The sequence below is a fragment of the Copidosoma floridanum genome, unplaced genomic scaffold, assembly GCF_036245765.1.
Source record: "Copidosoma floridanum isolate Cflo_tuat_1 unplaced genomic scaffold, Cflo_Japanese_pri ptg000013l, whole genome shotgun sequence".
Lineage (NCBI taxonomy): Eukaryota > Metazoa > Arthropoda > Insecta > Hymenoptera > Encyrtidae > Copidosoma > Copidosoma floridanum.
In genome coordinates this window covers 38,377,561-38,404,003 of record NW_028321890.1, presented here as the reverse complement: position 1 = coordinate 38,404,003, position 26,443 = coordinate 38,377,561, and the positions used below count along the sequence as shown (strand labels likewise).

The 26,443-nt window shown below is 42.6% G+C and overlaps 1 protein-coding gene across 1 annotated transcript in view; it reads left to right on the top strand.

Annotated features, from left to right (window-relative positions):
- The window catches only part of sano (CABIT domain-containing protein serrano), a 149,118-nt gene that overhangs the window by 25,806 nt on the left and 96,869 nt on the right, over positions 1-26,443 (top strand). The window contains exon 2 of the mRNA XM_089591166.1: positions 21,943-22,014. The gene's annotated coding sequence lies outside the window, so the exon portion shown is untranslated. The remainder of the gene's footprint in view (positions 1-21,942; positions 22,015-26,443) is intronic.

The following is a 26,443-nucleotide window of genomic DNA, read 5'->3' as shown; positions in this document are numbered from 1 at the left end:
GAAAATGAAAATCGGCTCGTCTTTCCTATCGTGGCAATCTGGTGCCGTATGGCCGTACGCACGTGCTACATGTGGCTCGCGTTGGGCCTTTATTTGCAAACCAAGTGCATTTTCTCTCTCTCTCTCGTTATATTCCTCTAATGGGCTCTACTTTCTTTGACCCAACTTTACATCGTCATTTCTGTTACCTGCTATGTGATTGGACACTATGATGATGGTACTCGGTAATGCGTGCCATGAACAAACTGTAAGTACCAGATCGAGTATAGTCTTGCGGTGTCACCATTTCGTTGTGTGGATGATTGGTTGATCCGGGTTGATCTTAGGCGAACTAACACAAACTCGATGGTTTTACGATTTTATTTTATTATTATTATTATTTTTTTTTTTTTAACGTAATAAATTTATTTATCTTCAGCCATTGTCTATAAGTAATATAGCATAACTTGTGATGTTGAGGTAGTTTTTTTGGTTTTTTGGTGATTTGACGAGACAGTAAACTAATGTTTACGTATCGCTCGCAGTTTCTTCGAAATGAATGAATTATTTCGTAATCAAAAACATACACCTATTACACATTTGTGGAATAACAAGAGCGTGCAATTAAATGGTTTGATGCGATCAAGTCGTTTACAACGCAGAAACAATATTGGCCTCTCCAATTTCACACTGTACGCATCGGGTACCAAAATGTATGAAACAACGCATAGTCATAGTTGAGAAAATACAACAACAATTTCATCAGTAATAGCAAAAAGAAAAAGCCAAGCTCCCACGATCCTGCGAGTGTGCACCGGACCACAAGACGCGGCGTCGGAGCAATAATTTTTCCACCTGATGTATGGGCCATGGGTATACTAAGCACATCCGAGCGAGTCGCAGGTACAAAAATCGTGCGCTCGTCTTATCAATCATATCAATTAGAGGGTCGCGGGTACTATGCGTATACATATACAAGCTATACACACCAACGTGTAAGATCGCACGGGAGCGCGACAATTTATCGTCCCGACGGCACACACGTCCGACCACTGTTTATTCGTTAGTTCGCCAGCAGAGCGCTAATAAGCTCGGCGAGCTTTGGTTATTCATCACCTATACACCTATATATGTAATCCAGCTGTAGGGTGCCCGCACGCAGGGACAGGGAGGAAGAAAAAAAAACAAAACAAAAAAAAAAACCACGTGTAAGCAAGTAGGTATCTTGAGTATAATATATCGAGAGCTCGGTTTTCGTACCAGAAAGTGGACCTACCTATACATAATAAGTAATATATGGGCGCGTCTTTGCTTCTTCCTTTCGTGCAGCTGATGGCACAAGTATATTATAAGGTATACCTATAAGCATACGCGCGAATAAGATGTACAGTGCTCGTGCTCACTTGCAATCGTACAATATAATATACAATATACCTACTATACCTATACATCTATATATTTATAGAGTAAGCGCGACGATGCATCGTATAGGTATAATGGTATATCTACTGCGATGCGTATATAGCGGACAGCACACCACGTACTGCTGCTTATCTCGCGCATCGGTCCTCCTCGTAAGTGCGGGACTCTTCTCACCCTGATCCTCTCGTTTCGTAGATTTTCGCACGACCGCTCGTTCGCCACATACCTATATATAACATTACCACCTGATATATAGTCCTTCTTGCTGAAATTTCACTCGCTCTACTCCATTCGATAAATAATTAGTTTTTGTAAAAATGCCCGCTCGTTGGATCGTGCTCCGGTGCCTGTATACTTGTACAGCTGTTGGAGCAATCGGCGAGGACTGCGACCCACCAGATAAGTCATACGTAGTTCCGTAGCCTCGAATATCCAGGAACTGAATTATTATAGGTACAGGCATTTGTTGAATTTCTCTCTCTCTCTCTCTGAGGGACACCGGAAATTCTCCCCCCTCCCCCCCCCGCGACAACTCCTCTTATTTGTTATCGAGGCCGCGCGCTTTCCGTATCGACAATTTTCAGGAAAGCCTTTCAATTTTACATTCGACCAATTAAGTAGAAAATCGCCGGGGTCCCTCTAACTGGCAACGCGGGCCTAATTAGAGGGCCCGAACAATCGTCAAAGTCGCGCGTTCAACCGTAAGGTATTATATACACACACCTATGCGTGGGCCTGTCTACGTATATAATGAGCGCGTGTGTATGAAACGTGGTCGAGAGACGCAGACTTTAGGGAAATTGAAATTGCACGCGGTTGGCCGATGTGTTTCTTTTGCGCTCGTTCAATTTTTCTTTTTCGGCAAAAAGTGCCGGGTACGAAACTTCCACGCCACATGTACTCACTATCTATTATACTCGAGTGGCTCGATCATCCCTGATTTCATCACTTCCTGGCGCCTACACAACTGTCGTTCTGCTTCGTAACAACAAAAAATACAAGCACATATTATTATTATATATGGAGAACTTTGTACCTAAGGTCATTCATTGCCTCTGTTTTATCCTTTGCAATTAACACGTTTGGGAAAATAGCTCGATTGAACAATCGTATGTAATCGCATTACTTTGATAATACGCCTACATAGGCATAATATACAGAGAAAAGAGAGAGAGAGAGTAGATTCCGCGGTATAGGTGTAAGGACCACTTTCGCTTGAATTTATAGATGCGCGAGAGGACGCGGTAGATAACACATACCTACTCTATGGGTGTGTAGATATACATATAAATATATAATACTATTTATGTAACTATCGAGTTGCCGATAAGTCGAGTATAGCATCGGCTGGAATCGACTCCTATCAATGCTGATTAATCCATGCAACCACGCAAATCACGCATTCAAATGCATGTATGTATGCACAATGTAATAAATATGAAGTACGTATTGCAATTGGAGGATGTACTTTATACACCTGGATGTACACTTACCTATACATATATATATACATATACATCTGTCCTTCCGGTTACTTATCGAGGCTTTTTCATTCGTAAGTATGTATATCAATTATTTTCCAAAACCCTCCCCCCCCCCTCCTGCAGATTCGATTGGCACAGAGACACATCCGAGATGCGAAAGGTATACTCGCGTTGTTTATATTTTTTAATTTTCTCGTTTTTTCTCTCCTCTAACTCTTACGCATCAGGATTCGAGGAGGAGGATGAGGCAAGAGAGGGAGATCCATCTCTCTCAATCCTCCCGATGCTCAAGAATTCACGGCTCGTCTCTTTTTCCGTCCTGCAGCTCCTTCTCGGCCGCGACTCGGAATCGTCGAAAGGTTTCACTCCGCACTGAGGGAGAGAGAGAGAGCGAGACTATAACATATACCTTATACCGAGCTGTATGTAATATATATACATGCGGTGTACACCAAGCGCGTGGATCTATCTTTTTCGCCAACAAGCCAGCCAAGCGAGCGAGTACGTGTATATATACAGTATACCTACCAACCTATCCCTTTGCCCTATCCGTGAAAGAGAGAGGAAGATCGAATAACGAGTTTTCAGCCGCAGCTCGCCTCCACCACTCCTCTCTCTCTCTCTCGAGCTTTACGGTAAAAACTAGTTTCTCCGGCAGCAGACCCGCGCCGCGCGCGCTTCCACCCGTCCGTCCATCTCTGTCCTCCGTAGCTGCGTGTATAGATACACCAAACATATACGTATTAGATCTCTCTCTCTCTCTCTCTCTCTCTGTGTGTGTACGTGCAAATATAACACGACATACCTGCATATTATATTATACGTACCTGTCATCAATGAAAATGATCACGATGTATCACTAAAATATTTCGGGATTGTCCATTGAAAAGAAAGAGAAAACACGAGTCAACAAAACAGAAGCATACATTATTTACCTACAGTCAAAAACGCGCATCTAATCGAATTTTGATATCAAACATAAAATTTACATTGCACGTTGACGCGTACATGACGCGCAATTGATATCGTATCGATGCCCTAAAAAAGCCCTCTCGTTCTTTTAAAAAGTCGAGCTCTGATGATGTATTCCTCCACAGGTATACCAATACGTAATGTTTTATATCCATCGAAGGTTTGCAATACATTCCAAGTGAGAGTGTACGTGCAGTGTGTACTTGATACTGTAATTCATGATGTTTTATATAAAAGTCGAGAGGAGATCATACAATATAATATATATGTATACACATGGTATGTAGTTATATAGAATAGCCGAAAGCGAGGAAGGGAGGGAGGGCTACTACCGTAAAGTGCTGCTCGCCGCGTAATAAACATCCTCAACTTCCTCGATGCTCCGGGGTCACGCCGATTATTTTATCCTCCCGCATCAATAGGCACACTCGAGTCATCTGACCAATCTCGTCGCCGTCGTTATCGTCTCCGCCGTTCCTCTCTCCTCCCTATACCTGTATAAATGTATAAGCTTGATCCTTCCTCCCCATCTCGGAGCTGGTGCGCTAGGAGTAGTTGCTGGACATGTCCCGTTACGGGCCGAAGGTCGAAGATGCATCTCCGACGAGGGTGCACACATATATATACATATATATATGAGCACGACATCGATTAACATTCTTTTTGAGCCAGCTCGAACTATCTCACGCTCGCGTGCCCACCGCCACCGCCATTAGGCGCATAGCCGCGCGCGAGCCTATTTTAACCGCTTTGCAGGTACCTCGGCAGCTCCTCGCCAACTCACCCCTTTTTATCCTCTCCATCTTGCGGCATGCATGTTTTTAACCTATACAGGTATAGGTGCCTACTACCTATACTCATATTGTGCGTATCTTACACCATCCAGGCTCTCGAAGCGCACACCTCACGTGCTACCGTCTTCCGCGACTGACTCTCAGAGCCCACATAGAATGCACATTGGTATAGTAATAATAATAATATATCATTCGGTTGGGATGATTATTACTGTATGGTTATATTATCGGTGGTCAGCGTGGTCGATTACGTTGGAATTAGCTCGGGAATTAGTATGTGAAATGCCTTTGGGAGACTTTGAACCTTCCTTTATTAGGCTACTGTTCATGTTTGTTCGTCACTTATCGCGTGTCTGCTTATGCCCATTTTACGAATATATTATAATTATTAAGAGCAAGAGCATTCTGCCACGCGGTTAAATCCAACAGGCAGCCGTAGCCGGTAGCCGATTGTTACTTATTCGTCATTTTTCTTGCAACCGTATATAATATAGTTACTTACTTGTATAGGTATATAGTCGTATCGATCGCGCCACGGCGTGTTTTTTCCGGATTCCGCGGCACTTGATCGCTGATCTCTCTAGCTCAAGCGCATCTGATTTTATCATCGCCGATTATGTTGTATTTTGTATTACTCCATTATGTGTACATATATACCTACGTCTCACTAGCTGCAGCTTTTTTTTTTTTTTGTCATAGTTAGCTCCTATATCCCATTTTCAAAGCACCCGATTAAATCCAAATATATTTTTAGTTCAAAGCGAAGGTCCTTTTTTTTCTTTATCTTGATTTAATATCATCTTTTCTTGTGTCGAGAAAAAATAAATTTGACTTTGAATAATGCATCGTTATTAGCACTAGCAGTAACTTATATTTTTAGTTACATATATCTGTATGTGCTCGTCCGGTCCGGTCATTTGCAGCATCGGCTTCGTATGACCCATGATGGGTCGTCACACGCGTATTGGTGGTGCTGTGTGTTCTTTTAGGCTCGCAAATATTTTTGGGTTACCCATCAATACTTATCTTCTTTACCTTTCACGAGCGCTTTTACGCGAGTTTTGTGCATGTTTTTTTTTCCATCATCTTGCGCAAACAAAAATTTTGTAGAAGCATCCTCTTTCTTATCCTCCATACGAATGAGTCTTTTCATATAATATGTCATCATTTCCGATTAACATCCGCATAACGATGTGATGCTTCCCAAAAAATGGAATTTCCTTGATTTAAGAAAACAAATACCATTAGGAGGACGCAAATCGTAAATATCGAGTAAGTAAGTATTATTCCTCCGAGACACGAAAACCTTTTTTTTTCTTTCGTGCAAACCACGAATCATGCCACACGTGCAGATACACTCGAGTCTCGGTAAAACACGCGAACGCACAGTACAAAAGTAACGGAGCACCACGCCAAACCGTAATTTAATTGCGCGGTAGAGCGACAATTCACCTCGTAAATGAGAAGTCCGAGTGGCGAAAGTGCAAGCCGAGATCAGCCCTCGGACCGTAAAGTTCATAAATATACAGCGAGCGGGGCCCCGTATATCACGGGGAGTCGCAAAAAATGGCCCCTACCGCGCCTACCCACTTGGATTATCCGGGCCAAATTCGATGGGGCCTTTTTCTCCGTCTCGCTCCCCACTCCTGGATCCGATGGTAGGCGCGTGCGGGGCTTTGGCGCAGTTGGTGCCGTGGTACCGGATGCGCTCGACGTGAGGCCGAGCCGAGGAAAATCAAGCTCCCCAGGTGAGATATTACATCGGGGGGGAGGATAATCAGATTCGCGCGCCCCCCCTCCCTCCTCGTACTTAGCGTGGGCCAATCGTATATACTCTGGCCTTTCGGCGCCCCAGCTGCTCTTCGCCGGCTCCATAAATAACCGCCCTAATCAACGCGAGACCACCTTTCTCGAATCGCAAGTCCTTTAAGTACATAATATGACATAGTATACCTACAGTTGTAACCATTGGACATTAATCTCACTCTGGCTGATTCACTTTGCTTGTAGGTATTTATTGCATTGTAGCGTCAAAATAAAAAGCAACCTCATCCCGTCATCTCTTTTCCTTAAAACAAAAAAATTACTGTATATGCATATGTAGTCAATGGTTATTTCTTTGTCACTTCCTGAAGACGTAAAAAAAAAAAAATGGTTCAATTGAATATCGTCCCGTTTGCGAGTTTCGCGCGAGAGTGACTTATCGCTCGTGATTCGAGCATAGGTGATTATACATGCGGAAGACGAGCCAACCTGATTCTTTATCCCGAAGCTGTCCGTAACTCTGCTCCTCCTTCTTCCGCAGGAATCTGCTGAAAATCGATTTCTCGGCTCGACGACGCGTCCCGCATACCTACTTGCTTATTGCCTGGATCAATTAAAGAGTGCGCTCGCATGCGGGCCAGCCTCGATGAAAGACGACGGGGCGAGGTTGCTCGGTACTGGTTATTTGGAGGAAAAAAAAAAGGTCCCGCCGAAATCCTGGTGGAGGAGCTGACGATACGTGACGATATTCAAGAGGCGTGCTCGCTCGTTTCCCGCGAAGCAGATACGCGTACACGCGCGCGGCAGCTAAAGAGAAAAAGAGAAAAAAGGGGAAAAATGCCGCTCGGCCGTTCGATGAACTCGACGTCGTCGTAAGTATATCGCGAGGCCCGCAGCGTTCAGCGTTTTTATGCGCACACGTGAGGCGAAGAAGAAACATGGCCATCCGAGCCGTATATATATATATATATTAGTTTCGGCTGTATCTACTGCTGCGGTGATGGACGCTCCGAGATGAATTTCGATGCCTGTGATGCTTCCTTACGCATACCTTTTTACGATTTTTCTATACAAATGAGAACTGAACCTACCTACCTACCTATACCAGTTAGATACCAGAAACTTTTGTTAATGTAATTGTTGGAAACTGTTAGCCACTGTATGAAAACAACTTTTGATTGATACAAAAATTTCGATATACCATTACACACACTCTTTTGATGATGGGCCACTTCATCTTCGAGTAGTTAGTATCAACGAGAGAGAGATTTGACTGGGTATATTATATAAAGGAAAACGATATATACGACAAGTGTAATATAAAAACAGAGCAACGCGTAGGTGCCTATATGAAGATAATAATCGTATCGCGAAACGGTAAAGAGCAAAGCCAGTTTTGGACTCTGTCCGCACACACGCTCTCGTGTGTCGATGCGTGTACATGTATAAATATATTATGAGGAAAAGCCACAGCTATCCTTCAGCCGTGCAGGAAAGCTCTGCAGATTAGAGCAGCGCGCTACATCCTGCACATACCTACGTACAATACGGAGATACACATGTACACATGGGGCACGTGCGTGTAACATAAGGGATAGATGCATACATACATATCGAGAGCTCTCATCTCCCGCCGCAGGCTGATGGCCGCGTGTCGGTGGTATATGCAGCATCGGCAATTTTTTTTTTTTTTTTTTTTTTTCTTTACCCCGTCTTTATTTTTATTCAGCTTATATACATCAGTACCTGCTACACGCCAGGTAGGTAGGGTATAGTATACTATAACCGACGGACGCCGCGACCGGTTTTTAATCCCTCCGCTCTCGCACGTCCGCCGGCCCTACTCCTTCCCTCGCACTCCTCCCGCCCCATTTCCACCCTCGACTGCCTTCACACGTATACCTATATATGTATATATATGCATAACAATTAAACTATGCATACATTCAATATGTATACGTATATTTGTACCTTACACTCCATGTACGGATTTTACCTATCAAGTATACGTAGATACCGATGTACCTCCTGAGTACCTCTATTATAATATAAGACTCTTGATTGACAATTGACGACATTTTTGTCAGTGATTCATTTAATTTAAAAATAGTTGGTCCGAATCTATAATGGGTTTAGGTAACTAAACATAGGTAAGTAAGTACACGATAGTTTCGAGAGAGAGTGAACTTGAATAGGTGATAATGGCTACATACAAATAGAGCTATAGGTTTCACTCTTATAGGCTACGAGCGGGTGGGGCAAGACACTCGAGGTACGCCAATAGGTATAGTTTTTACTTTTTCCTCCGATCGCTCTCGCGTGAGTGCACACCTGTATACTTGCATTGTAGGGAAAGGGCGAAGAAAATCCGGGCTGTCGCACTCACGCGGGAGCTCGGCTCGATCGAAAATCATTGCAGCTATACCTATATTATCGTTGTTACTATATAGTTTAGTTTAGAAAAAAGTCCACCCGTGACTGCACTATAATAGTTCAACACTGGACTTTCATCTCGAAGACTGGAGTAAATTATTTGTAACTGTTGCCGCTGAGACTCGCTACAATGCGACTTGGGTGAAACTTTCTCCCAAGATCCCTTGGATTATAATTATATATATGCACGCTCGCGCGCTGATCATTGCCGATCCGACCAAAATATTTATAACTCCTCCCCCCGCGTTTCGTAACGATTGCCCGGCCCCTTGAATCCCCTTGTCCCGCAGCACGCGTGTGCGCGTAAAATATTTGCGCGCCCGTTCCTGTATGGTTCAAGCGGACCGAGAATCAATAAAATACGCGATAAAATTATAGCCCGTAAATTCAGCTGTCCTGCCACTTTTATCTAATCGCCCCGAAAAAACGCGGCGGGCATTCAATGTTATCATTATTATTATTATTTTTATTTTTATTTTTATTTTTATTTTTATCATTACACGCACAACCAACCGAGACCGTAAATTTCACTTTTGCTTCTGTCGTACGTGCCTGTGTATATAATATATATTCCCAAGTGGGTGTGAGTGAGTGTTTGCACGGACGAATAAATCAGAGTCAATTATTATTGTACATAGGCACGAGGTACTGAAATTTACAAAATCGTGTCGCGCAAAAGCCGCAATACGTCACCTAAGTACCAGCCTATACCTATACTTGTACAAATACTGCCACCCTTTCCCCTCCCCCTCCCCTGACAATAAATATACCATATCCACCATAATTCGTCTACGACGTATGGTCCAAAAAATATATCACCGATATTTGGTGTGCATATTATGTATAATGTACAGCTAACAGGAAAAACAAAAGTCTATAGTGTTGTGCTACACTGATAATAATCCATGTATACCTGTACCGTTCACAATTGCATCGATGTTTTTTTTTTTTTTTATAATTTAGCCGTGCATATAGGTATAGAGTACAGTTTCCACGTGCGACAATAAATTGCGGAAGAGGCGCTAAGAGATTGAAAATAAACATCATCTGCTTGTAGTATTTTCATCGCAGTTTTAACTCTATGCGTGCACGTGGCGATCGGTACCGTTAAAAGTCTTGGAAATCAAGTTGTTATCCCGGAGTGCCGTTAATCACCTCCCGGGCCGATCGATTAATAAAGCTATCGTCTCCTTGTCTCGGAAAATAAACTCGCGTTCCAAGCGTCCCGAAATGTTTGTATTTTTTCCAACAAAAAAAAAAGTCAAAGTTGGCTTTTGTTCTCGTTGCAATGTTAGTCTTGTTATTATTGACGCATGCCCGACTCGTCTTTAAAACAACGCGCCCGCGTACCCAACTTGATTGAGATTGCAGTTGCTTTTCCGACCCGACACAAGTATACAGCCGATATACATTATATGTCCACGCGCACGAGACCAGCACATATGCACGCGCGCTCGATCGAACCCATTCCAGTCATGCTTGGTATCCATCTTTGCGTTTTTATTATCACCAAGTTCGCTTGACTTGAACATACGTATACCGCGGTCACGCGTACTTCCTTCGTAGCCTGTAGTCATTGGCTCACTGTGTCGGGAGTGATGAGCGGGCGGAAAAATGAGACTACCGGGAGTTGTTGTACCAAAACTAGCCCTGTGAATATCAATTAATTGTACCTCGATTGTTATTGCGCGAGAAATGTGTATGTAGCTCGTTCGTGCCTTTTCAGTTTCCATTGCGCGTCCCCGAGCATCCCTGCCCCTCGGTGCTGAGCAGGAGAACGAGGGATACATTATGAGCCGAGAGGGATGAATAAGGCTATAGAGCCGCGAATTCGATCTCGTTATCGCGATCAAACGGCCGATTTTCGTTTTCTCCCGAAGCTCGGGCGCTTCCGCCTCCGCCTGTACCTATATATGTACACACTCCTCTATACTTTCGCCTTATTGCACGCATGCAGATGTACAGACAATGTGGGTGTACGTATTTTACTCGAGTTGTAATTTGATTGTGGCGCCCGATTGGCCCCCCCTACTAATCATCGCAGTTGCACGTAACGTTTTACCTACACCTATAGCCTACAAGAAACAAAAAGCCATCCCTCTCGCTTTCTACTCGATTATTTTTTGTTATTTTGACGCTTACGTAACGCAAATAATGCGCGCCTCCTTTAAAACGTCCTGGTATTGTTGTATACAGTACAGCGGTGATGTCCTTTCTCTATTTGCTGCCACTATACCTATACTTATTATGTTTATGCCGTTTGGCCTCGTATTAGAAAATTACGCTCGCGCTTTCACCGCGAATTCGACTATTAAAATTTGGAGCCTCCCCCCCCTCCCTCGCTCTCGAATGGTGTGTAATTTTGTTGTAAGTCTTGCACAATATCTGTCTGTGTAGTGCTCGATTGCGATCGATCGATCCGAATAACTTTTGCCAAATCGAGAAAAAAATGACAAGCATCAATACATACCTATATATATTTGTACTTTGCAGACTTACCTACCATGTTTATCTACTACGCCGCCGTTTTACTGTTTCGCAGCCGCTTCTTGAAAACTTTTTTTCTACCATCTAACTATCCCCGTGATGATCGGCTTAGTCAAAATTAAACGTGCACGTATAAGAATCCATGCTCCGCGCACCACGTAAGACAGTTTAGGGAGAGATCGGAGAAACGAATTTATCCACTAATGGTTTTTGCCACCAAATTATTCGATCGATGATTGCAAATTATGATTAATCTTGGCGTTGAAACGAGTGAACGGGCAGAAGAAAAAAGTGCTTTTTTAAAACACCATATATTATGCAGTTGCGTTGGAGCGTATGAATATCGTATTTACCTGCACAGAGCAAGGAAGGGCACGCGCAGCCATTTAAATAGCTCTCGAATCTTGGTGTTTAACATTAGTGTGAAATCACATGCACTGAAGCTCGTAGATAAGTATCAAAAATTTTTTTTTATCTACAGTAGCTACTTATTGCTTTTTCGAAGGCTTATGCCTATCATGTACGACAAAACCATGAAATTAATTAATTTACTTTTTAGTGGCGTAGCTGTTGCGGGGAAACGATAAAAAAAAAAAAAAAAGCAAAAACTATAGTGTTAACCGCTGTACGGGAATATATATAGGTGGTGGTGTATAGAGCCGGAGCGGTGCACGAGAAAGGAGCGTAACGGCCTTGAACGCCAAGTGGCAACCTTCGGAGAGGAGAAAGCTCACTTCCGTTGCGGTTCCGTTTTCCATTTTCTCGCGGTACCACAAGTAAGTTTGTAGGTACATGCCGTGTCTTTTAAAATAGCTCTCGCACGTGAATCCGTAGACGGTAGATTTCTTCACGCGATACCCGCGCTCTGCGTTTATCTTTCGAGAGCGTGTCGCTTTTGTTCCTTCGAGAAGCACGTACACCTACTCATTGTAGATTTACCCACTTTTAACTCGGATATCCAAATAATATTTGTTTTTCCTCGAATATTTCGTTTAGTTTATCCATGAAAATTCATCCAAACTAGGCCTCAAAATATAATCGTCACAAGAGCCTTTGATTTGAAAGGTGAACTTTAGCAAGTATACCATTATATGTATAATATTGTACTTGTTACATTTTCGAGTAAGTCTTATCCGCTTCGAATAATATATAAGCATAACTACATATAATATAATGTACAAATACAGCGAAGTTGGCGCGCGGTGACAGTGCTTTGGAATATAATAGTAGAGATTGCGGGCGCCGCGGTGCCATTTGCGAGACATTGGTTTCTCTTTGTCGCTCTTTCCCCTTGATTATGACGAGGAGCCAGTGTGCGCTCCAGTTGGTCGTTCTATTTTCGCGGTGAAATTTGGCACGCACGCGGCTCCGGAACTGCTACAGATGCAGCACCGATGCCTCCTATCTTGGGTGTTTTTTGCATAAACATAATGTACGCGCGCGAGGCGCGAATCTTTCCAGATCGGAGCACCCGATGCGTGCAATCTGCGTGCGAGAGCATTTTCTTTTCCTTTTTTTTTTTTTTTTCCTCATCTTCTCACGCTCATGCGATCTTGCAATCTCATCGCCCCACATTACCTATTGGGTAAACCGAGGTTTACTTTATTCAGTGCAATGGATCATGCATACCCGCATGCAATTAATGAAATATTTATAGGTACAGTTCAGGGTGGAAAACACCTTATAATTATACCGGCGGATTGTAATATTAATAATAACGATAACAATTTTCATCCAGCTTTATTTTCCCAAGTATTTTCTTCGTTGGCGCTTGAATAATCAACCACCGAAGCACCGACTGCGATGATAGCACATTCTTTTTTTTTTGCGGTATGGTTGGGTAATAAGTATTGCTTTCGCTCTTCATCGGCAGGCATCTGTAGCTGTCGGGGGCTAGGAGCCAAGTTTTTTTTCCCCGATGGCACTGGGAAGCTGCTGGGACAGCTCGAGAGGATTCGGTATGTCGAAAGTGGGATACGAGCCAAACGCCGCAAGCTTGCGATTATAATATACCGTTGGACGGGCGTACTTAGTGGGCGCGGTTGGCGAGAATTCGTCGGGTCTCCGGTGGCATCATCACGTCATGGGAATTTCGTTACCCTGACCCCCCGGTCATTCCCGTCACAGTTAACTGTACCTACACATCGGTAGGGATGACGACGACGAGTCTTCTTAATGACGCCGTATAATCGTATACGTCGTACCGTAGCTCTCACATATATTACTTTCTGCCGCATGCGTATATTACGTTTCAAGTACGCGCGTGTGTGTATGTATGCAGGTCTCCGTGAATTCCCAGCACAAGTAGGTATACATATATGTGAAGTAGACGTATGTAACGCGCAAAAAGGGACGAAAAGTTTTTGCTAGCTGATGCACCATTTCGTGCATGTGGGTACCTATGGGTACTCGCGCTTTACGACCACGACACATTTACCAGCGCGCGTTTAATTGAGGGGTGGCGGGGACCGTTAGGTACATTACGTATGGCTCATCATTGTAATAATAAGTGGATGCTTTTCTGTTACTTTTTTTTTTTTTTTTTTTTTTTTACTGGGCAGTTTTACCTCTCCCTCGTCAAACAATTTTATTGTTCTTCGAGCGAAACAGCACGCCGTACCGGCGTTTAACACTTTGGCGCGCGTTTTGCTGAAAGAGAAATAAGCCATGCACTCGGTAAATCGCAGGTACGAAAGCGTGGGATACCGATTTAACTGTACCGGTATGTTGGACCATCTCAAGCTAGATAGGTACAAACATACACACTACTCAAAACGTACAATGATATACTCGTGGCAGTAATTAATAAGAGTAGCGAAATAGACAGTGCCACGTGTATATAATATAACGCAGATATTATATTTATATCGGCACTACCACATAGATACATGCGTGTAACTGTGAGCCGGTATAGGTGTATAGGTGTTTTTTACAAGTACAGGATGGCAGATGATGCGGCGTAGTGGTCGGCGAGGAGCGAGAGGAGACTGACCTTAATTAGGCGTGTCGACCGACCGATCGCGAATTGAGAGAGTCGGTGACGATGCTGATGATGGCACTCACCCGGGCCCCGGAAGAGTAAGCAATAACGGTAATAATCACCCGGGCGCACAAAACAAATCGGCTAGACCTCCGAGCGAGGAGCACCGCAACAGTAAAATGTGCCGTCCGTGTAATAGGCATACACGTATATATATATATATATATATATACGTATATTGAGTTGCGAAGGGGCGCCAAGATGCAAAAGAGAGGAGGAGGCGTCTCATTATGCCGTGTCCGTCGTAATGCGCTGGTGATGGTGCCGTTGCACCCAATACATATAATACCTACCCAGGACTGTCGCTCCCACGGTTCTCCTCCTCTACTTTTTTTTTATAAATAAATATATTTTTATAACGCGTGATATTTCCATACCTATATATCTCACATCGTAGACTGCTCCTCGTGCCTTTTGTTTTTTGTTTTTTTTGTTTTTTTTTGGCAGCAGCAGGATGACCTTCTTCCTCTTCGGAGCCGCGCAAAGTATATCGGCAATGTAAAACCCAATTGTCGAGATTTTCGAGAGGGCAACTTGGAGATACACTACAAACCAAGAGTTTTACTCCAGTTGTCCAAAGAGGCAAACGAATAACTGTAACCCACAGGACGAGTAGGTATATAATATATCTATGCATTGTATATGGAACTGGTCCACAATGTATTTACATACATACGTATGACCTATAAGGTATGTGTGCAAGTTACATATAATACCTTAAGACGCCTATGTATGTACGTGCATACTTTCATGTACACAATATATTATACATGTATACGCGCGTGCACGGTAATAGGTATATATTGTACGGGGATCCCCTTATCTGCTGGCCAAGATTTCCTTACAATCGCAGATTTATTATTTCGTTTCTCGCCACAAACGATCCAACTCGGTGACCCCTCCTCCCAAGCCGTATCCTCTTTTTCCCTTTTCTCCCTATTAGAGGGCCATTATTTTTATTACTAGGTACTACTATGGTTATTATTGCCCATTGATATAATATCGTGTCTTGAAGTTTTTAATTCTGTCAAAGTATATTCCAATCATATAGGTGAATGTTTACCCGCGACTCTTCCAGTTAACGTACACGCGTCTCGTGAAAAATCCATACTTACCTCTCTCGACGATCCCCACATTGTTGTATCCATTAACTACACAATTTCTCGAAATAAACATTTGTATCATGTCGACTCGACTTTTCGACTTTCGCGGCAAGAATTAATTTGCTTGAAAATAGGCGCAAAGTAATAATTATCGAAGCTCACATTCATTCGCACGCCTTTCTATATTTTTTTGGGTAATACAGCTTAAGTAATTCAATCGTGCAAAACTTCAACACATATCCAAAAGCACGTATGGTTTTGATTGACCCACTTTATTACCCTTTTACAACTGAACCATCGATTTCGCTACTTTGCGCTGTTACAAATATACTTAAGCGTATTGTGTTGAATTTTGACAAACACCAGCTTTCGATCGATGTTGATAGGTGTATACAACATATAGGGTAAGTACATATAGGTGGTTTTATATATAGTTGCGATGTGTTGTAGAGGCACAGAAAGAGACGGGTCATCGTCACATGTATATGTACCTGTACATTACGGAGATGGAGCAAAATGCCCCCCAGCCTCGTTGGCTTGTTTGAAAAATAATTTCCTGTCCCCCCGAGGCGTCGTCATTACCTTGTCAGCGGAGGCCAGAGGCGCGCCCTCGAATTATTTTGTAGCCGCACCTATATGCGCGTCTGCAGGCGCGCTCGCGCTCTTCCACTGCACGCATTAATTCTATTAGAGTCTGTTTGTTTGTACTATACCCATTTCCCCTGATGAAGGCGCGCGTAATTCGTTGCAAGAATCGGTATACAGTCTTGTTATACTTTTTTTTTTTTTTTTTTTTTTTCCCCTCTCCAATGTACTTCGATAACAATCGAGCGGCACGCGTAACCTTTGGTCTTACTCTCTATTAATTTTTCTATTTTTCTCGTTCTGTTGTTCGCGGGCGCCCGCAATGAAATCGATACTTTTTATTCATACAAGGTTTTTTTTCGTCACTCCAAGAGGAACAGATAAAAAAGTATTTTACATTTTTTTTCATACCTACAGAAAACATTAAATATCACAGACGAACCGTATAAGAGCTGAGGTGTATAAAGTAACTTTATTAATCGGGGTTGGGGGGGGGGAGGGGGAATATCTTCTAATATTATTCATCACATGCGACCACGTCTTACCAAGAATGAATTTGAAAAATCTCTCGCTACCTAAAAATACGTATTCATTCGCCGAGTCGGCGAACAAAGATAATATAATTTCAGAGTCCAATGCCTAACGAAAATAGAGAGGAGCCAAAGCCCCGTGAGCCATTTGGGAATTTGAAATAGAGAAATCTTTTCTTTTTTTTTTTCCTTCTTTCTTTCAATAAAGGAGCAGCATCCGTAGGAGGTATACGTTGAATGTAATTTAAGACACGAGGAGTAAATGTCCCAACGCTTACACATACACGTATCTACGTGGATGTAAATATCCCGGCTTCCGAGAAAAATCAGAGCGGTTAGGGTCGAAAATTAAGGTCATGGCCCACACCGAACACACGGCTAATTTTTATAAGTGGGTAGACCAAGATAGAAGGAAGGTCCGCGACTCATATTTTAATGCGCGTTTTTGTTATTAATCGGCTTCGAAAAACGTTGATATTTGGTCGACGAAGAAACTTTGTACACCTTATATTTTTACTGAGCGAGGCAACTTATCGTGTCGGGAACTCAAAGAAAAGTCACGCGACCAATGCAATTGAGTGCAATTCGGGACGAACGATCATACGCTTTGAGCGATGTACTTTGATTTCGGCAGAATCTGCAGTCCAGCCAGTGAAGTGTAACGTCGAGGATAGAGGAAAAAAAAAAAAAAAAAAAGAAATTAAATTAATCTCGTCGAGGACACTTGCTGTGAAGTTTGTTGGAGAGGCCAGCCTTGAGCGCGCAGCCGATATGAACTTTTCGGCCATTGTTCTCCTCCTCCTCGGTCGTTGCACGACGTCTTGTCGAGGCCATCAGGACGAGCGCGCGACGGTCGAAGGTGCAGGGGCTCCGTGCGGCAGCATCGCGAGCGGAGCAAGCAGGTATACCTTCTACACGGAGGAGGAGGAGAAACGGAGAAAAAAAATAAAGCTGCAGCTTCAGTCAAAGGGTACATGTACATATACATACATATACATAAGTATAGGTAAAAGAGAAGTCAGTTGGCGCAGATTCTTTTAATATACCTTACTGCATTGTATATATTATAATTATAATAATTATTATTCTATCCTCGATAGGTATAAATAAATTATATCCTGTATGTATGTATGTATACGTACATAAACGTAAAATACAGGTACAGACCCACGTCACCCTCACGTGATTGTGTATATTATATTGTTACGTGCATAGGTATACACGACTTGTGGATGTATATTGTATATATATATATACTTTGTTCGCTTTCGAGGAAGCGACCCACCTCGGCTAAAGGAGGAGAAAGTGGTGCAGCTGTATGCAGCGGCGCCGACGACGATGCTTATCGCGTAAATTAGTTTCGCGAGAGAGAGAGGTGATTTATTTAGTGGGTCAAAGTTATTAGGGAGGGCGTGCACACACGCTGGGGCCCATGCCGAGACCAGTATACGTATAGGTACCTATATATACCCATCCATTACGTGACGTGACTCATTTCTTTTATTTGTGCATGTGAATGGGAACATCGTACTGATTGAAGCGTGTGTCCATCAGTCTGTAGAAATGCCGATTGGCTTCGCGCCAATAAGTTTCGCGATTTTAATTTCAACTTTTATTCTCAACGGATAAATTGGCGCGCTATATATACCGCAGTAGGTCTGCACGTAACTATATTTTTGATACCCTATATGTATACAATGGAATACATAACTTTTGATTGGCGCGTGCAGACACACGTTAACCGGGTAAAAAAGTATAATTCATACGATTCATATGGATAAGAGCATTTATAGTGGCACATAAATGATGCAATCAACCAAAAGGATGAAACAACAAAGGTCACAAACAATCCAATGTAGGAACGTATTTAATATAGTTGGTGGAAAATAACCAGCATATAGGTATACTCAAACACACGTCGAGGGATGTCCTGTCGAAAAAAAAAAAAAAAAAAAAAAAAAAAAAAAAAAAAAGGAGGTAGTGGAGGGAGGGACAGAGAGAAAGATCCAGTCGATCTCGAGGAATTCTCGAGAATCTATCGGAGCGATGTCACATTACAGTACTCAGTAATGCCACGAAGGAACTGGAGGGAGGGACTACCCATCACAAAAAGAGGAGTCCGGGAAGGGGACATGCATCAGGTGTAGCAAATACCAGTCATTTCGTTTGTTAGCTAACTCTCAGCTTGGCCGGTTGGTTAGTGCCCCATAATCGCATCTCATCTCCGCGCTGGCCGTCGTATATTAAATATATACCTAATACAGGTACATATTACGTATAAGATATAATCTATACTGCGAGACGCATCGCCTGTATGGGTATCCTCTGTAATGTGTGTGTGTGTGTGTGTGGCTCATTACCGAGGAGAGCTCGGCGCGGCAATATGGTGGCAGGTCGCCGCAGAGTTCATTGGACACGTGCATACCAGCCCCTCCCCGCTGCCCCTGACAACGGCCATCCTCAGAGGTCACTCGTGCAGGCTTCCTCCCTCCCTCTCTCTCTCTTTTCAGCTCGATTCTCGCTTCACTCAATCACTTTAACCGGCCAGCCTCCGATCATCTTGTACCCCATTATATATATATATATATATATAATATTTGGCCGTTGCTGTGGAGCTAGTACTCGAAAATCCCTTTCGTTTCCGATATGCCATCTATTGCGTGATGATGCCTTTCCAACTACACTTGGTATACATACAATAGTATGTAGTAGTATTAGGTGGGAAAGAAACAAGTAGAAACATCCAAGCTCGGCCAGACTACTGGTATAACGAGACTCGACTGTTTCTACTAACTCGTAGACTAAATTGATGCTAATGTGCTGCGCTGCTGAAAAATACACCTACTTATTTAGCTTGAGAGAGAGAAATAAAAATTCGACGCGGCACACGTGTCTCATTGTAAACGTTTGCCTAAACATAATATACCTATATGTTAATATTATACTGTGTATTGGAGTAGCGTAGGTGGTAGCAGTTTCAGCTGGTAATTTCACTCTCGAGTCGAAACTGACCACACCTCAACAATTGGCCTTGAGGTTTTATATAGGTGTGAGTATACGGTTCGATGCTTTTTTTTTTTTTTTTTTTTATTGATTTTTCTTATTTTGTCGTTAACCAGCAAGAACAAAAAATATACTTTTTAAATTCACAACTGAAAAGAAACAAGGTGAAATTAACTTGAATAGCTGGTTTTAAACACACGGAGAGTGAGAATAGCGTAAAAAAAAAAAAAAAATGTATGACGTACCTGTACCGTATACAGGTCCTGCAGCTGCTCCGTTGTCGGAAGAAGGCCAAAATACCTACACGTACAACGTATAGACGAGGATCGGTGTAGGCGTAGCGGCGAGCAAAGACGGGTTTTGTTTTCAGGGCTCGATAAATATAATGAATAAAAGCGAGCGAATGGACATAACACCCGTGAAACTTGTGCGCGTCTTTCCCTCGGTCGACTTGCAGCGCAGGTATGCATGGGTATACGGGCAGCATCGGTCAGCGGCAAAAACCACCTCGCTCGGCGATACTCCCCAGTCCAGCCCTCTCCCATCTGTATATGTAATGCAAGACTCCCCTCGGCGCGCAATGATTCCTCGGCTAGCAAAACGTTCGTTTCCTTTTTCGGCCAGCAGCCTTCCCCTCCTCGCGCGCCGCCACGCATATAGAGAGACAGAGAAACTACCCGCAGCCGCGCGTCAACCGCACAGCAGTGGCAAAGTCAAAGAGAGAAAAGATAATAAGTTGAGGGTATAGCATCAGAGCTCATTCGCGTACATTTGTATACGTAAACGCGTAGCCTGCGCGACGGCGGCCTTGGCTGTCGCTGCTGTACATACTATATGGCAAGTATACATAGGTACACATATGTAAAATATATAAGATTATCCGATGCAAGACAACAGCTCGCGTAGTTGTTGCTCGGGTCATCCCCCCGGGCTCCAGGATATATAAATATATCAACCCCGTAACTCTGCATTAATTTATACATCCTTAAACCCCGAGACGGCGGTTTACACGCTCCAAGTGTATTAAAATAACACAAGTGTATTATTCTATTTTTTTATCTAAATATTCTTGCACACGTAAACATGTATATGTCACATGCGTAGCTTTCATGTTATGCACATATATGTGTTTGGTCAAAGTGTCTGGATCAGCATGCATGCATGCATTCATCGATAAACCGGACTGGCCGGGCAGACAATGGCTCCTGGTTGTGCGTAGGCGCGAACAAATTTTTTGTTTCAACGATACCGCACATATAAGTACATATATATGTCGATATAATGTAATCACACACGAGTATTGTATACCACATATTATTATTATTATTATTATTATTATTATTATGATTATCTACGAGTAAAAAGACAAAGGTGAACGCGCCAAGGATTTTACGGGCTCGTGCGATACCTCGAACGTCCACAGTTGACCAACTTTAATGTATCCACGTATATATAGGTAACTTACACCTATATATGTACATAATGTATACCTACTCACGCAGCTATTTCGAAGCTGAGATCGGTTATACCTATCGTGTACAATTCGTGCGCGCACGAGTGTGTGTAATTTTCGAGGTGTTAAAGGCGTTTGACAATGTGTATTTTTAATGTAATAATGTATATATATAATAATTAATAGTACAATTTGAAATGTTGTCATGTAGGCCGCGTCAACAACACGAGCGTGTGCACATAGTTATACATGTCCAAGACTGATACAGGGTGGACCGGTATTGTTGCATTTGTTGCTTCTATGTACGTATACCTACCAACACGTGAAATATACGCGTTAGGTATTTTGTCCGCAGTTTGCGTGCGGGTGCGCGCATAAACAAAATAATATGTACATGACGTATCCCGTGTATACCCGAGCGCGCACGCGGACAAAAATCAACACTGGAGTAAGACATAGGTACAGGGTTGTGGGCGGGAGAAAGGAATGAAACAATGAGCATTATGCCCGCATTCTATACCTACTCACGTGTCTCTCAATGTTACTCGCTTAGTCAATGTACATATGTATGCATATATGTACAGTTTATTCCCGCACGCTCGATGAAATGCGTACCTGTATTTTATTTGGTACTTCACGTGAGGTGTCCCTTGCTCCTAACATTGGTTTTTATAATTTAATTTTTTTTTTCTTCTTCCACCTCTCGTTGGTATACATCATGAATTTGTTATTTTCTACTTTTGCGATTCTGCCCCATTGTCTCTCAAAAATACGTTCACTATGTTATTAGAGTATTATTATTATTATTTGTTATTATCGTGATGAATGATAACTCTACTAATATTATTAAAAACGACATTGCAACACTAATAATGTATTTGTGTCGGTTACAGGTGAAGGAGCTGGTGAATGAAGCGGGAACACAGGCAGCTTCAGCTACGACATTATTATTATTATTATTATCGGTAAGTCTGCATTTCGATCAACTTAAAATATACATGCAAAAGTCTCAAAATATGAATAGTATCGACAAAGCTCCCCAACAAAGTGAAAGAGCACAATAATAATGTGTGTATAATATATCAATTTAAATAGTTGAAAAAAACATTGATCACTAGTGGAAATTATTGTTATTGGCTTTTATTTAATTTAATTTTTTTTTCCTTTTCTAATGAATTTCGCAATAATTGGTAGCCCAAGGTATTATAGGTATATGTACACACACGCGTGTACGAGGTGAATAGAAAAACGTGGGAAAATGCAGCGTTGGGCACGAAATCCTCCAGGAAAAAAAAATTCACCACCATATTTACTTGAAATGAGAAGACGGTGATGATTTAAGGGGACATAATCGATGAGTGGATACCTAGATGGTAAATAAATGAAGAGGCAATGGCAATAAAGTGTTGCAGGCTATTCGAGCTCCGGTGATGCAATAATCGTAAATAAGTGGGAGGAGAATAACTTTCAGTGGGAGCAGGGATGGAAGCGCAAAAACTCGGGCCAATCGTGTTGTTATACCCATTTTTCGAAGGGGCAAGGATTTAAGTTTCACGATGTCTCGGGTCACGGGATAGCCGAGCCTCTTACGGTACAAACGCTCACCGCACGCGCCCCACCAGTCCTCGTTTTCCACTTTTTGCCTCGTTTCGGTCTTGTCTTGGTGTTCCTCCGTGCCAGACATACAGCTCTTATGATTAGGGGAGGTAGGGGGGGGGGCACACACAATGGAAATTGATGCTCGACCGCGACAATTATAGCGTAATCTATTATTCCGAGCAGCCGATACGAGAGCTCGCTCCGACCTGATTTCCGCGACCCGGGGGAGTCCTTGGGATTTTGCCGAGTAGTGATCTATCGCGCTGAAACCGATAGCTGGTACCTCGTACACCTATATACTACACAAGCAGGCACGATGACACGGCTGTTGTTGTTGTTGTCTTCGCGGCCTGTAATCGCCGATATCGCGCTGTGCGATTAATTTTGATATGTCGTCGGCCGAATCGAGGTCTTGGCTTCTGGGAACTTGGTCTCGTAACTGGCGATGATGATGATGATGATGGTGAATCTTGAAAAATGCATTTCACGAGAAACTCTCCGCTCCCCTGTTGTTTTGTCCCTTTTGCAATTTAATGCCGTTTAACCGAGCGCTCGCGGCCCACGACAATTTCGTACCTGATTTCGCCATTGTTGAGCACACACAACTCAAAAATATCACCACTTACTTTTACATCTCTTGTATTGTCTTTTCTTTGTCGGTTTATCGCTTTTCCCTCGGAATACCTACTTACCTGGTCTTCCAATCTTTAAAATCATCCGAGTTATTATTTTCACCGCTACATTACCATCGTTTTCATCATATTATTTACATTTTTGCCGTTGCTCTTGTTAGGCATGGCTCACAAAGCCATGCTTGTGTACGAGATATGCGTATTTTAATAGGTAATATTGTGGGTAGCCAGTTTTTTGCAATACTTTCCAAAACCCGTTATATTGGTCATATTCAATATGACAAATAGTTGCCAAAAGGCTGCGCAAGTAGACTAGGCGTATACATTTTTTTCCTGCGACTGAAAAGCATCATCTATATATATATTTCTTATGATTACATAATACTGCGGATAGAGAGGTGGTCGATGCGAAACAATTAATTTGATAAATGGAATCGAGGACGAGGCAAGTGTTAGGTATATACACATGTCTTTGCGTCTAATTCAATAGAGGCAGCCAAGGTTATTTGTATACAGAGTAATGCATACAATGTTCTCGATGAGTCACGACTCAAGCGTGGGTGGAAGGTATAGGTAGTGGCGAAGGCCAAGTATAATAGGTAAGTACTGCAGAGTCCAAGCCGAGTGCCGCGAGAATGCACCAGTTGCGAGTAGTTTGACGATGCGTTTATACACAAACCCCTTCGGAGCCCAAAAACCAGATAGCCTCCACAACACAGCGGACGTCAGCGGCTGCAAGCACGACGACGACTATGGGAATTGTTTCTCTCTCGCGCTTGTCGCCTCCCATTCGCGATGAGAATATGACCCCTAGTTCACCGGACTCTTCTTATGTTATTTTTATGTGTGTACATGTATAGGCATATCTAACCTACTCTTCTTCTTCGCTGCAGGACGCTCTCCTCTGTACAGGCGTGTGTGTGTATGAATGTAACTATATGTATGCGATGGTACGGGTCATCGTGAGTCTGTCCCAGTCGTCTAGTGGGAGTACCGCAAGCTGCTCCTGCAGAGTCAATTTTCTCTCTCTCTCTCTCTCTCGAGCGCGCGATCATCAGTCGGCCTGCCAATGTGCCGACGTTGCTCCAGTCAGCCGGCCGGCCTGCACGAGTGCCTCTATACGTACATGTATATATATATATAGAGAGAGACTTATGCAGACACGAGTATCGAAAGGCGAGCGCTACGTGACTAAGAGGGCGATGCCAGACGTATCACATGTATAATACTACAGACCTATAGCTAACGAAGATCGTGGAATTTAATTGTCGGGCCCACACTGAGAGAAGGATTTGTTAGTAATTAACTTCATAAATATGTTAACTATTAACTTACGTATAATATGTATCCCGCCTGGAGCCATCTGACGTGGCGCAGATTCAACGTACATATGTCGTGTTAACTATTAACATGCCATCCGTGTCAGTTAACATTTGAAAAGTTTATAAGTTATGGGTACACCCCACGTGCATTATAACGCACGCTGTATTACATAGATGGTCAGGTCTGCGTGTAATATATTACGATGTATATCAGTCATCGTTACCTTATATACATATACGACACACCATCTACAATTATACACGCGTATATATAAGTATGTACCCCTAATTGAAGGAAGCTTGACTTTCACCTGATTTTTTTCATCTTGCTTGCTCCGTCTTTTCATATACTCGTGCGATTTTTGTCACTTTGATACCCGAATTCCCCATTCACCTACAAACTACATGTAATTGAAAATAGTTACCAAAAATTAAAATAATGATCTATAATGATTTTTCATCCCTGGCAAGCGACACGGTAAGATGACATAACAATAATAATAATTGTAATGGCGGGATCGGAGAAGGGTGTAAGTATATAAGTTTGCCGAAGCCAAGGAGGAAGTGCGCTAAAACACTCGAAGCCCCTATTGCACGTAGCGAGAAAAACGGGGGACTCTCTCTCTCTGTGAACTGTATAATGGATTTATTTCGAGTCCCACCTACTAACTCGTAATATAATATCCATGCAAGACGTGTGTTATGAAATACATGATGTACAGGGGGTCGAGATGATGATTACGCGCTGACCATTGCCAAGAGAACGAAGAGAGCTGGCAGAGAACAGACGCTCGCTCGAAGAAAGAAAAAAAAAAAAATCAAGTGCATGACATGTAGCCTCGCCATTGGTACATATACCGTTACCTCCCGTTTGATGGGCAATGCTCGTACAGTATATATACATGTATGTTCATATGGGCATAGTGTATTACCCCCCGCTGTAGATGCACAAGGCGAGTCGTGGCTATTATTATTATCATTATCATCATTATTGACAGCGTGGCAGGTTCGACGGAGCGCAGATATACCTTGGATACGGCTGTATGGGATGGTAAAAACGACCGAGATGTCTCCCCATAAGCGCCCCCTCGTTAGACCTCTCGTGGGATTCCAACTTTTTTTTTTTTTTTTTTTTTTTTTTTTTTTTTTTTTTCCTGTAAATTTGACCCGGAATTCGTATAGGTACTCATTGTGCACCGATAGAAAGGATCATTAATTTACGGTCAAGTCCGCTCCTTAATTGTTGAAAATTGTGGCTTTTAATTTATATTATGAGATAAACATTGGATCTCAAATGAGTTGAGTGGGTAGGTGTTCGTATGTAGGTAATTATAAAAAAAATAAATAAATAAAGAATTTGTTCTTACCCGCGTGCTTTACACCGGCAATCATAAATCATTACGTTGATAAAAAGTTAAGTAGGCGCATGGCAGTATGAGCTAAGGCAAGTACTTTAACTAACCCCACAGCACAGCTTCAATTTCCAATTTTTCTATTTTTTTCTTTTTTTCAGAAAAAATCAGATTTTTGTGTAACACTTGGCTCGGTTTTTAACACTTGTGTACATACAATAATAACATGTTGTACAGAGGTATCATCTCATAAATTGGACATAGTACACCTAAAACTCATTTTTTCCCCGAAGTAACCGGCCCTAGCTCCTCTCCCATCCTTGGTCGCAATAAACTAAAGACTCGGGTATATATACATACATACATACTGTACAAGGTACAGAGGGTAGCCAGAGTCCTGCTTATCGCTGATTTGCAGCACATATCAATTTCCTTGCTCGTGTCCCACATTCTCACGGCTCGCGCCTACCTAGGTATATATTGTGTACA